Below are 14,056 nucleotides of genomic sequence, written 5' to 3' on the forward strand. Positions count from 1 at the left end.
TTAAAATTTCCTTCACTGTTGCATAAAAACGCGGGCTCGACCTGAGGAGCGGCCTGCAGCAGTTGCTGAATAAAAACAGCATACCCTGGTCAAGCCGTGCGTGAAAGTTCGCGGCTGTGGCGGCTCATGGCACTCGACTCGCTCGTATACACTCGAAACGCGAGTTACCCTATTTAGGAGTAAAAATGGAGGAAGTTGTCCTCCAGCGGACTCCCATTTAGGGACAGGGTATGCTGCCCAAGTTGTGGGGTAGATTTACATCCCTAAACATACAAAATACTTATATGGCAGCTGTAGCTACCGTTTATAGACATACATATAAAGCTGTAGCTGTAAATGGGTCGGCGCGTTTGCACGATACCTCACACTGCCGTTGCGGACAATGTATAGTAACTTTATTAAACTTCTGTCGGCGGGAAACAACTTGAGCTCGGAAATAATCAGTACGAAACTAAACTTCGTAAAAACACTGCCATTTTATGGGACACAAATGGCTCCGCAAAATGCGTCTTTACAGGTTTCACACGGATAAAGCTTATAGCTCCCACAAAACTTACGGCCAGTACCCTTCGAGGAGGATTTTAACCAGCTCCTCATAAGGCCAGACAAGGCCATAAAACTGTCACTCGTTTCGTGGGTTCAGGGAGTCGCCCCCACCTGGGGGCCACACTGATACCACCTGCTGTCATAAATAGCGACATTATAAGGCAATAAAGTTGCTTCTCTCTCGCCAATGAAACTGTAGCAACTGCAGCGACAGTTGATTTAGCAATATGGCAGCGCCCAGGGAGCCCTTGTTGCAAAGGTCTATAAACGCTAGAAACTTCAATGTCCGCCAGAGCAGCTGTGCGAGTAATGTTGAACTTGTTCTGTGCAAGCCGCATTGAAGACGAATTGAAGTTGGCTTGCACATCGGTACATTGACGTTGAACTTGTTCTGTGCAAGCCGCATTGAAGACGAATTGAAGTTGGCTTGCACATCGGTACATTGACGTTGAACTTGTTCTGTGCAAGCCGCATTGAAGACGAATTGAAGTTGGCCTGCACATCGGTACATTGACGTTGAACTTGTTCTGTGCAAGCCGCATTGAAGACGAATTGAAGTTGGCCTGCACATCGGTACATTGCCGCGTTATAACGACACAGACGCTAGTGAGAACGGAGCTCTTACGAGCTACCAGGTGTCAAAAAGTCAGTCAGTCGGGAAGCGTATTTTGCTTGAGCAAAAAAGGTGACGGGAGAAAAAGCTATCTGCTTAATGTATCGCAGCTTGACGGAGCTCCAGCCACCCGTACAGCCAAATTTCACGGAAGTGAGTAAACCGTCTCGTATACGAATAAAACAAAAATAACGGACATGTATTGCCGCCACCGGCAATTTTCGCAAGCAAAGTGTGGTGCGGCATGACAGCTTTGAAACACAGATCCCTGAGGTCAGGCTATACCACCGTTCACTTCCAATAATAATAATAATAAATGGTTTTGGGGGGAAAGGAAATGGTGCAGTATCTGTCTCATATATCGTTGGACACCTGAACCGCGCCGTAAGGGAAGGGATAAAGGAGGGAGTGAAAGAAGAAAGGAAGAAGAGGTGCCGTAGTGGAGGGCTCCGGAATAATTTCGACCACCTGGGGATCTTTAACGTGCACTGACATCGCACAGCACACGGGCGCCTTAGCGTTTTTCCTCCACGAAAACGCAGCCGCCGCGGTCGGGTTCGCACCCGGGAACTCCGGATCAGTAGTCGAGCGTCCAAACGGTGATCATGAGTCCTTGTCGGTCGTGACGTCGTTTGATTCGACCAACGTGAAAGTATTTACATCCAAATTTTTCAAAATTAATGCGTCTTTTGCTGCCTTAGAAGCACCGACATAAACAGCAAGATCTACCGACAGTCTTTATATTAAGCGCAAAAATTCGATGCAGCTTCCCTCCGTGTCTATTTAACATGCATGTTTATGCTTAAAACGATCAGTGTAGAAGAACTATCTACATCCTTCGACGTGACAGCGACCCTGTAGGGCTAAGTCACAATGAGACATTTGGTGATCACAACTAGCGTTAGTAGCCGTTGGTTTCGCTGCACGCTTGCAGTCGCGCAGCTCAATTTATCACGCGCTGATTCCAGACCTCGGCACTGTGCTGAAGCGAGCGTCAAATGGCTTCTGTGAAGCTTGCCCAGATGGCTTCTTTCTGCTCCAAGAAGGGTACACACACACGCACTTCCGTCTCGGCCTGTGATGTATGGCGGTTTTGATTCGCGGGAATCTGTCGTGAGTGCCATTCTGGGGCTTGTGACGCGACGCAGACCACTTGGGCAGGGCTGGCAAGCCTCGGAAAGACGCAGAGCAGCTGCAACTTTGTGCAGGAATCTGGGCTGAATGAGTCTCAGACGTTAACCTCACGGATGTTTACAGTATGCACAGATCAAAGAATGACTGATACAAAGCTTGTCGGCGACAGCAAGATGCAGTTTCGTGTGTATGTTGCGACGATCTACACGCGCCCAGTGCTTCATGCTTTTCTCTCACTTAATCAGTTCACGCGAAACAGGCTGCGGCAAAGGAAATATAAATACCTAGCACGATGCGCGCTCCAGAAATTCAGAGCTCAGTACAGCTCACACAGTCTGATTTAAAGCGCATTTTAGAAACGCAGGCACATGCTCGTATTACGGCCTGACGACATGCGATGCTAGTTCGTGCGAAAATTTTCGCCTGAGAGCGTCAAACGCAACACACCTTTTTTTTTTTCGGGCATTTTCTATGCACCTATTCATGGCATGCGATGCGTGCACTATAACCACTAGCACGGGGCTTTCGGAAATGGCTGGCAGGCGCGTTTCTGAGAACTATCAAGCGCAATTTCGATCATTCAGCGAGCGCGCGCCGATGTGACGACAAGGGGCGCGGCTTTCCTCCCTCACGCTATGGGTATACTTAGCCCATCTGCGGTCCACCATAAGGCGGCGAGCTCTTGTGGGCAAGAAAACTGGCGTATCGGCGTTGATGTTCGCCGTCGGAGTGACAACAGCAATATTGCAGTGATTCCATACTATGCCGACTACTCGTAGCCTAGCGAAGACAAATATGACTTAATTCGGTTCTCATTTCTAGCTGAATTGTAAAAGCAGAACAGTAGAACGAGAGTGCGCACCTCATGAAATTACGATCACAGCAGCAAACACCAAGCGACCAAGCGCTGATGTCGCGAAACACTTCTACAGAGGCTGTAAGGTTGCAGCGTTGCAGTATGTACAGGGTTTGCCACTCCGTCAGGGCGGTCAGGGTCAGTGCTTTCTAAATGGTTTCAGCAACCACCCATAGATGGCGCCACCATAGCGGCCTGTCACATAACTTGGCACGTTGCGTAGGGCATGCGTAGGCACCGAGGGAACGTGACGTAGCTGGGCGCTTTTCGCTACTTTCGTGCTGGTTCTTGGAAATGGCTCCGGTGTGGAGCTAAAGAAAACCCCTGTGTGCCGAAGAAATGTGCGCCGTCAATATTTGTTTCTTGTGTAACGAAATGAATTGACCCGCGGTGCCAACGCTGTGCGGGAATACTGAGTGGGCCTCGATCGGTGAGTTGTTGGCTGATTGTTTACCGGTGAAAGCCCCGCACGCTTTCACTTGCACTCGCTCATTGCACTTGCTCGCGCCATGGGATGCGAGAGACTCGACTAGGCCTAAATGTTGATTTCGGCGTTTCCTTCGCTGTCCTGTGGTCGTCATCGTTCATCTGTTTGTGTGCGGCAGTGACCGCTGATCTTGCATTGCGTCAAAACTCGCGCTCGTACGGTATCAGCTCGAGCGATCCCTCGACGACGCTGTTATATGCTATCTGTCATTGCGGGGAGGCGACTGTGTTTTGGCCTGGTCTGGCTCTGTGAAGGAACTCGGCTTTCCTTCGCCTTGCTGCTGCGTTCCACGCACCCTTTGCGATTCATGTTTACACCATGATTCTTAGAGGAGCGCCTCAGTACCACCAGTTTATTAAAGATGGCGTGTTTTTGTGTGACTACATATTCCCGTTACCGCGACCCGGCAGCGATTGTCATGAGCGCTGCTGTTTTTCTGAGGATCGCTTGTACAGTGTAGTTTTCGTCCACTATGTCCTAACTGCGGATATGTGAGGGAATTCGAGGTTTCTGTCAGGAAAGCAGGCTCTGTAATTCGCATTGAATTATCAATGCCATGGCTTTCGGTTAACAACAATCTTCATACGGTTCTGACGCCGCTCACATACCCACTGCTGGCATTGCTGCCTGCGTACGTTAAAATTTAATCAGTGCCGGTGTCTGTTTTTTTTTTCCCCCAACGATATCGTGAGTAACAGTTCTGCAAGAGCTTGAAATCACCGAGCAGAATTCACGCAGTGTTACGACGTAACAGGTGCAATAGGCCACGTAAGGTGCTGCTGTTCATGGACGTATTACGTACTAAAACGGTGCAGGAGCGCGAACGGCTTTTCATGTGTGATTGATGCCCCTCTTATGTGGGTGCCGTTTCTGTTTCGCGTCCGATTGTCGGCTACAGTTTGTCAATGTCGCGAGAGTTGCTCCCGGGGTGTGCGTCCGTCCGCTGGAGCCATTGTGTAGCGCGGGCAGTCTGCGATCCGTCTTGCGTAACGCTTTCACGGCCCAGGGGGTATTGTTATGCCTCTCCCCGGGTGGGGGACTTTCACTGCCTCGAGTGTGAATTGCTGGCGCGTGCCGGTGACTTATCGATTCCGGGTTTTATTCTCGGTATCGCGTGGACACCTTGCCGACGAGTTGATCACGCGCCACCTCGACGGAGGCTTGCTGCCTGTACGGGAAGTTGGCGTTGTTTGACGACCAGATAAGGTGTTAAGAGGCTGTTGATTTTACGCCGTTAGGGTTGGAGAGGCCTGCAGCGCTGATTATAGTGTTGATTTACATCTGGGAGCTATTTGCGGTTGGGGTATCCTGCTGATTAAGTGAAGTGACTACTTGAGCATCCACTTCAAAGGAGGAAGCCTTATCTGTTGATACTTCTTGAAGGGATCACAGGACACATTTTTTTTTTGCACTGGCCACACAATTATTCTGCAGACCAGAGGGTGTGATAGCGTAGGAAAAAACAGTCAGCAGAAAACTGTTCTGGCTCGTCTTCCTTCTGTTGCCTCCATTTGTCGGTGTCATTTATATCCAGCTGGTATCCTGTGGTTTCCGTCTCTTCGGACCACTGAACAAGCTCCTGGATGGTAAGCAGTTAACAAGCAATACAAAAATTCAGCATTTCGGCATGACATCGTTTCAGGGGATTGACGCAGTTTTCCTATGTGCTGGCATTGATGCCTTGGTGTACTGTTGGAACAAATGTTTAGACAATCATGGTGACTATGTTGAAAAGTGATGCATACCACTTACATGCTACTGTGTATTAGTAGTAGTAGTAAAAATGTTTTATATCTGCCTGTAAGGTACAGTCAGTCCATGCGAGCTCTTGTCACCTTATTTTTTGAACCGCCCTTGTATTTCTTGTGTTTTCTGAGATTCCAGTTCACTTAGGCAGAAAGTAGCAACAAATTTTGTGTATCGTATGCTGGCAGAGGAAGCTGTTACTCTCGACCTCCGCAGAACACACACACTGCACCATGGGAGTGGTCCATATCGGATTCTCTCACATCAACTGCTTGGACAGAGCTGTCAAACTCGCTCGGTATTTGACAAGTCTGAGATGGCTGATAGGCAGGATCCTTAAGCTCGTGCATGACAGCCCTCAACAATCTTCGTGCTGTTGCCTTTCTTCACCATGCTGTTTGTTTGCATTAGTAACTTTGAAAGAGGGCAAATGACATTCAGTACATGCAATCTTATTCACTTAAAATAATTAAACCTCCTTCTTTGGCAGAATCCTTGACCTGTGATCTGTGGGATGCCATTGACATGTGACAGGACTTTTCATACATAGAGTTACTAAGTTTCCTTGGTTAGCTTCAAGATTCCTTGCTATATGAGAAAGTGCTATGCTGGAGCAGTAAATTGGCGACGAGAGGGGAGCACCACAGCACGGGCGGTGCAGAGATTGTTGCATGGTAGGTGTATCACGGAGCGCCATGATTTGATTGACGCCGCTTCGCGCTCCCCGTAAGTGCACTCTTTTCTAATGGTGTGAGAAATGGCCCAAATTATTTAAGCCACAGCAATGGGGATAATATCGTTCTCAAAATTCTGAAAGCTTCTGTGGTTATTATTAATGGCTGGCTATAAATTTAATTGTAAGTGGCTGCCTATTGATAATAGTTAAAAAGTTGACTATTAGTGTTTAGTTGTTCACTAGTTAACATGATTCACCTGTTTTTTTACATTCGCCAGTACTGGTATTACTGTGCCGCAAAAAGCTCTTTATCTCAAAATCCCTAGTTTTTAAAAATTAGTGGCAGGCTTCCCTTAAACACCTAGTAAATTGGCTGTGCAAATTACACAGTATTCTACGCTGTGGATGCAAAATTAAATTTTTAATGGGAGTTGCCTTCCATTAACTTATGACAACTGGTGGACATCACTAACGTCGGGTCCATTGCTTTCAGTTAAACCCTGATTTCACCCAATTCTTGCACCCCGTGCTGATTTTTCAGATTTGGGTTGAGCCTGATTTTTACCCAAAAATGCATTTTGTCAGGGAACACAGCTGAAGGTATAGTACAGAGAAACTAGCCAGTGTCGTTTACTTTTCTAGAATAGCATTTTTGGTTACCTCAGGAGGATTTTAAGCATGCAGCCCAAGTCACTGGAAAAAAAAGGAGTGCGGCACCTGGCTTGTTATCCACAGAAAGGTTTCATCTGTGGATAAGTTCACAAAGTATGGCTTTGAAATGAGAAGCTAGCAGGCAGGCACTGATGGGAAGTTTTATTGGCATTGTAGTATCAAGCGCTGCCCACACTAACAGCCTCCTAGTTCACGACCGTTTCAAATGGCTGCGGCCGTGTTTTCACAATGCTTTATCAAAGACAAAAGTCTCAAGGACACGTCGTTAGGAACCGAAGCTTATAGCTGTCTGATTGGCCAGTGGCTGGATACCACACTTGTTGGGGATACTGTCAGCCAGAAGGGCTCTGACATAAGCTAGTAAAAAAGGGTGCTTGCTAACAAACATAGAATTTGCATGCCTAAATCATTTTTTGCGTGTCTTGGATACTTTTGTCCTGTATGGTACATACGAAGCAGCAAAGGCTTGTAACAGTTGTACATTAGGATGGCAATGTGTGTGACGAAATAGTTGTGATGACAAAAGAAAAAATCTCGTGTGTGAAGAGCTTTTTACTAGTGAAAGCTGCTCCTTGCATACTTTTTATGAACAAGTTGAATGGAAATAGACAATTTTATGTATTGAGTTTTGTCGGAAGAATTAAGCTGGAGGAACCTAACCCTTGAAATACCTTTGTTGGACAGCCCAATTTTTGCTCTATTTTGAACTGAAAAAACAACTCCCAATTTCTACTTCTTGAATTGCAAAGAAATGGAGGGCACCACTTATGGCACTTGTAGTGTGTTAAGGTTTTTCTTGAGTTCTCGTTCCAAGCATTTTGGGCTCTTAGTAATGTGGATAGTGATAGACTTATCTAGTTTATCATCAAAATTAAGTTGGCTTGTGGCACTTGATGCTGTGTGCACTTTGGTGCTTTCATGCAATCAAGTTTTTTTTTTTGTAGCTGCAATTGATGTGGAAAATGTCTCCTGTGTTAAAGACAAACTGTTGGTTAACGAAGGAAATGTGTTGTCGTGACATTCAGTGTAGGTTTGTGCATTCAAGGTGTCATTTTGAACTGGGATTTAATGCTAACAGTAGGCCTATACTGCATCTCTTTTCACTGACACCACTGCCTTCCACAGTGCTGAGAAATTACGCACGTGTTTGATATGCTTCTCACATCTTGCAATGGAACAACATATTGTACATCTTTCTCAACCACTGATCCTTTGCACTTACAGTTTAGCGCAAGAAGCAACTGCTGTCATTAAAATGAAAGAGGACTAGAATTGTGTCTTCATGTATGTGACCTTCGATGGCTCGTAGAAAGACTGCACTGCGGGACAATCCATGAGCTGAGGCGAAGCGCCAGAAAAGTTTGACCAACGCTCATTTTCGCAGAGGCGGAGGGAGTGACGTCAGTGTTAATTATGAACGGGAGAATTTTAGCACTTAGCGTTTGAGGAAACTTGCTTTGTGCAAGCAGCACGAAGTGGCCTTCTGCCATCTCACTCGGATAAGTGTCCGTGCAGACTGGCTTCCTTTGTTTACTTGAAAAAAGCCCTTGAGGAAAGAACTTGGCGACTCTTGCTTGATGTTCACCATGGCGTTTAGTGCCCCACTCCTTTATTCAAGCCTCCGCCATGCACTGCGGCATAGTCTCAGTTGTAATTACATCATTAGAGCCTGCAACAAGTAATTTTTTGATGTTGCACAATGATAAGTACACTACCACCATCAAATAGAACGTGAACATGACACTTAAAACTCGGACAGTAAAATGAGGTCTGAGTTGAGGGAGTCTGAATGCTAGTGCAGTTTAGTTTCACTTTGAAGGCGTGAAGATAACCTTTCGGAAATGTTTGTAGACCCCAAGAGTATGTCTTTTTTAGCAGCGAGTATTTTTTGCTGTTTTTCTGTTTGTATATTGCTAGTCCCGTTTGCATTTCATTTGACACTTATGGTAGCCTAAATGAGCCTATCTTACAGGGGAGCTCCATGATAAAAGCTGTAAAGCGCAAAGTCATCTTTTATGGTATCGGGGGCATGCATTGGCATTTTTTGCTACACGTTTTCCTTGCATTCGAAAACTTAGTGCTATTTTGTCGGTGTCGCCGTCAGCTTTGAAAGGTGGCTGTAGGTTTGCTGTAGCATTGAAAGAGTATGAAGAGAGTACGATGAAATTTGTCGAGTGTTCTGGGTTCAGTTTGTTGCCTTTGCAGGAAAGGTGTCCTTGTTCATCAGCACCGCAGCAATCACATTGAAACTTCATTGTAATAAATCTTTATTGAAAAACTATCTGTCATGTTGGCTCGTTCTGTTTATTAAGTGATGGGAGTGCTATATGGGTAACTGGAAATGTTGCGGGAGGAGCAGGGCTTTAAGAAAGGTGCACTAGTGTGTTCTTGCAGATTTTTTTTTTTATCATTCCGAGTTCGGCGTCATTTGTCGGCAGATTTCTGCGCCCAGACACACAAGTGGCTGCGCGAAAAGCAGAAAAATGTTCAATCGGATTCGGAACTGTGCTTTATCGTGGTTTCTTCTCAGTGTATCGTCCAGTGAGACGTGGACTCCATGAGAAAACGGATTCCGGGAACACGTGACGTCTCTAATTCTGTCCTTTCATGTGGAAGAGTGCCCTGGATCGGAGCGGGCGAATGAATACAACTTTTCACGAGCGTGGCCGATACCACATGGAGCTCATTATGACACCGGTATGCCATCTTCGAAATTTGAAGGAACTGCGAGGAATGCTGTAGCAAGTCGTTTAGAGAATGAAGACTGCTTTCTACTCGTGGCAGTCTTTACACGTGTTGTCGTCGTTAGGCTATATTGTTTGATCACATATTCCTTCGGCTTCTCGTTCTTGCGGAAATGCTACCTGGAGATCAGTGGGTCGTTGCTGCGTATCAGTTCGCATTCGCTTCGAACTGTACTTCAAGTGTAGGTGAAATTTTGTCGAGAGTACGCCTTCTCGTTAGAGAAATTGTGGTTCCTGTTACTGTAGCCACTGCTTGGAATTTCTACTACCTCTACTGCCGAGCTGGCTGGCATCCAGTACTCTTCTCTCTCAATAAGTATTGCTATAGCATAAAAGTTCCAGATATTACCTAGAGGGGACAGTGACTCCGCAATAGTTCATCAACATTAGAGAGGTGCAGGAATGCCGAGAAGATAACGTTTCGTATGTGGCTTCACATGTGTTGGGCATAAAAACAGGGATTCAGCTATAATTGTGCGACACTTTTCGAGGCAAAACTCAGAAGGAACTCTGAGAGTTTTCATACCAACCTAACTTCAAGCTTTAATTTAGAAGAGAAAAATGAACAACGAAATTAATTTAATCTGCTCACAGAGGTTAGCATCGTGGCACAGCTGCCACGATTCAAAGGCAGAATTCACGTTTTTGACTAGCCAAGCCAAATACGAAACCTCAACTTCCTGGCATTCCTGTGGTGGATGAAGTCCTATCAAGAAACTCGCATAGACTGTGGCGCTACTTTTCGCTCCACGTGTTATTGAAAAACTCTTTGGTCTGCAGACCTTTCCAACAAGTGTTCCATGTACGTTGCCATATTGCTTACTGGACTGTTTGCTCAACAAATGCTTGCATGGTGGAGACTGTAGCAGAACGAGCTCGCAACAGTCAGCACAGAGGGTACGTTTGGCATCTGCATGTATGCGGTGGAAAGATCTCTAGAACTTAAAGCTTCGAATCGAGTGTTGTGCAGATATTCTCAGAAGGAGACAGTGTCACCCTGGCGGTGTTTGTTGTTTTAGTGATATGTGGAAACTATTGCATACCAACAAACACTTCTTTTTTTTTTCTGACAGCATATACCTTCTTGGGCAAGATTGCGGCCTGAACTTTAGTGTTTAGGAGGTGGTAGCCAGGGTAAATGGAGGAAGTACATTAAGCGAAGGAGAAATGGGCGCACTTGTACGGACACATTCGCCGCGACGTTTCTTGCGCCCGCTTGTAAATAGCGTGCTGCGGACGACGCCGTGGCGAAAAGGGAGGTGCGGAAAACGCGTGCCTGCTTTCGCCGCGTTGGAAGCCTGCCACAGGTGTTTGTGGCGGGTTGTGGCGTCGAGTTAGCCGGAAAGCGCACCTCCACCCTCTCTCCCTTCCTCCATCGTCCCCCTTTCCTCATCTGCTTTAGACCCAGTGTGATGCGAGCACGCCCCCCCCCCCCTCCCCCCCTCATAACCGCCCGGGGCTCCTATTCAATCGCCACTTGCGCGCTCTGTGTTTTGGGGTGCTGCGTGTTCTGGGGTTCTGGGTATTGGCCCTCTTCCTTGCCTCTATGGGATGCTCCTCTGCCTCTGTTTTGTTGCTCTTTGACAGGCCTTTATTATACGGGGTGGTGGCTCTTTCTTTGCGCCACATTTGCGCAAACGAGCCCCCCCCCCCCCCCCCCCCCCTTCATTCTCTCTATATAGCGGCGGCTTTGCTTTCGCTGCAAACGATTGGCTTCTTTCCAGCCATTTGGGGTGGGCCGCTGGCAACGAGAGGTTCGGAGGGCTTGGTGGTGGCACTTGCACAAAGTTTGCACAAAGTACGAATTTTGTAACATATGAGCGGGTAAGTGTTAAGGGAGGGGGGTGGCTTGTGAAATCGGTGGTTTTGTGGCCCTTAGATTGCGATAATTACGGCCACAACACTCGTGTGTCTTTTACACCATCGAAAGTGTGGGTATGTCGGTAGGTAAATAGGTGGGTGGGCGGGCGGGTTGGTGAGTGTGTATCTATCACTAGGATATCGTAAGCAGGGCGCCCTGGAGCTCTCTCTCTCTCTCTCGCTACTTCCTCTGTGTTCCTACGTATCAGGTGCTCTTATCAGTTGTTAGCGTGATAGTATATCATTTACATAATCCAACGCATCGTCCCATATTGTCTGTCACATTTTGTGCTTTTCCGATCCTACCAGACTCCCTCAAGACGCTATTGTGGACGCAGGGCAGTGCGCGCACCTGTGAGCGAACCTTGGCGAGCTTCCGTGCATTCCTCGAACACAGGGGCTTGACGTCCTGTCTGCTCTCCGCCAGGTAGTTACACGCAGTGACCGAACGCTCCGCGAGTTCTACCTTGAATGATTAACAACTGGACGCCCCACCCCAGTTGTCAACACAGTGCTGTGCGCGTGTTTTTATTCCTCCAACATTAACTAATCACGTGCACAACCTGGACACATTTCTCATTGTGCAAATAGTTTGTACATATTACTTCTCCCCCTATCCTCTCTTCCTGTCCCCTCACCTCTTTCATTTCATTTCTCCATTCTGCCTGCTATCCTTTATTTCCGCTGCCCCAGCTCAGGTGCTTCAGTATCGATGGCAGATGCAGGGGCTAGCAAAAATCTTTTCCTTCCTTTTTACTATTATTTTAATAAAAAAACCACTTACCACTACTACGATTGCACGATAGGCCTAGCGCCCTCCGTACAGCTGGTGCAGTGGCGGTGCCCGAACAAACATTTGCTATTCGTCGTAGTTTGTCGTGAAACAACCACTGAACAGTGGGTGATCACCCTGCTCAGCTCACAAGTGGTGACCGAGTGAACGCTGGTGTCCCAGGCTAGAGCCACAGCGGTGGCCATTGGGATCCTGAACTAAGGATTCCACCCGCATCTCTACTATTTCCCCTCTCTTCCTGCTTCGTCAATAAAGGTTTTCAGCTACTAAACTGCAGAATTTGCTCATGCCAAAGTCCGACTCTGGCGCCGACAGTTCTCGGGTGTCGTCCCCCCAGCGGGACCGTTACGAAACGAATCGGTAAATTGACCTCAAAGAGCGGGGAACATCCTTACGCAACATAGCGGGTTTTGCGATCCCGTTCGAGAACAACTCTGATGGCGCGCTTCGGGGCAGCTTAAACAATGCGTGATTCGTGTTTGGTTCGCTCTCTCTATATATACGGGCGGTTTGGTCTTTCGCGTCCGTCGAAACGCGGCGAATGTTCAAAGCCCGCACACGCGTCGTATCCCGTATACGCGCAATACGGGCAGTTGCTGACGGTGAACGAGGCTATGATGTGCTCGAAATTTCACCCAATGACCACTTGAAAGGATCCAGCGAAACAGCCTTTATTCTTGGAGGAGTTGTTTTTGTTTGGCTCGAAGAGTGTAAGCCTCAAGAAGAAAGATATATGATGAGGAATTTCTAGAGAAACACTGAAGACAAATAGAAATTGGCCTGTATCAATAGCGCAGCGCGTTCTAATCAGAGCTAGAAAAGAGGGAAAAAAGATGCTGGTGTCGCCACCACCGGCCGGTTTCGCAAGTAAACTGCGTGCGTCGACAGGGAAATAATTGCGGATCTCGGAGGCTACGTTAAGTCGTCATTCACTTCCAAACGATGGCAACCCGTCCTTGTCGCTAAGGGCGTTACAAGTTTGAAGCGACTGGCGGGAAGAGTTTCAAACCCATTTTTTTTGCCGATAAAAGCGTTCTTTTCTGTTGTACCAACGTCAACATAGAAATAAAGAGCCAGACAGTCAATTTTTATCGAGACGAATAATTGGATAAAATTGTCCATAATGTCCCATTAATGGCGCAAGGACAGCTTTTCTGCCAAAGAGGGTGAAGGTATTTTTCTTTACTTAAAGGGACACTGAGGAGAAATTGATGTTGGCTTGTATCGATAGAATAGCAGCTCCTGATCACAAAAACGCCACTCTTACTGAAAACAAAGCTCTTGTAATGCAGAAAATAGCAAGAACCAAAATACAGGTGTCGCCGCCACAGGCCAATCTCGCAAGTACAAGGGTGATGACTTCCTAGGACAAGAGGCGCCACCTTGGAGGAATTTTCCTTACTTCATGGAAGCCACGAATCTCTGGGGCTGGCAAAGGAAGGTTGCGCACCGCACCGCTAGCCCTCAGAAATCACGGAGTCTGCGTTTACGTCACGTATCACGTCACTCCGTTCTGAGACGTCATAAGAGTTGCTGTGGCGTCATAAGAGTTCCCTGAGTTTGAATCAGAGCGGCGGGAAGAACTTTTTCATCTTCGAATCCAAATTTCTTTGAAATAAATGCATCATTCGCGCCCGGACAAGCGGCAACAAAGCCATGAAATGCCGAACTATCAGATTTTGCTAACAAAAAAAAAATGATAGAGTTTTCCTCAGTGTCCCTTTAAGTTAGGATAAAGTACCCGTTTTCAAAGCATTTCAGTCCGGAGAAGCCAAGTGCCAGTCCAGGGGAAAGGTTCTACCCATTGTTTTACCTGTGGGTGCAGCCGGCGGCACTGGGGATCAAACCCCGCACCTCCTGCACGCAAGGCAGTTGCTCGGACCACTAAACACTGCGGCAGTCGAGTGAAAAAAAAATTGCCGGTGGTTT

At 47.1% G+C, this 14,056-nt stretch overlaps 1 protein-coding gene across 2 annotated transcripts in view; it reads left to right on the plus strand.

Moving 5' to 3' along the window:
• Positions 1 to 3,416: 3,416 nt before the first annotated feature.
• Positions 3,417 to 14,056, plus strand: part of LOC144110405 (uncharacterized) — a 44,082-nt gene continuing 33,442 nt past the window's right edge. The window contains exon 1 of one of the 2 annotated variants that reach the window (XM_077643261.1): positions 3,417 to 3,579. The gene's annotated coding sequence lies outside the window, so the exon portion shown is untranslated. The remainder of the gene's footprint in view (positions 3,580 to 14,056) is intronic. The other variant, XM_077643260.1, reaches the window with a different exon arrangement.

This window comes from Amblyomma americanum, chromosome 11 (genome assembly GCF_052857255.1).
Source record: "Amblyomma americanum isolate KBUSLIRL-KWMA chromosome 11, ASM5285725v1, whole genome shotgun sequence".
NCBI lineage: Eukaryota > Metazoa > Arthropoda > Arachnida > Ixodida > Ixodidae > Amblyomma > Amblyomma americanum.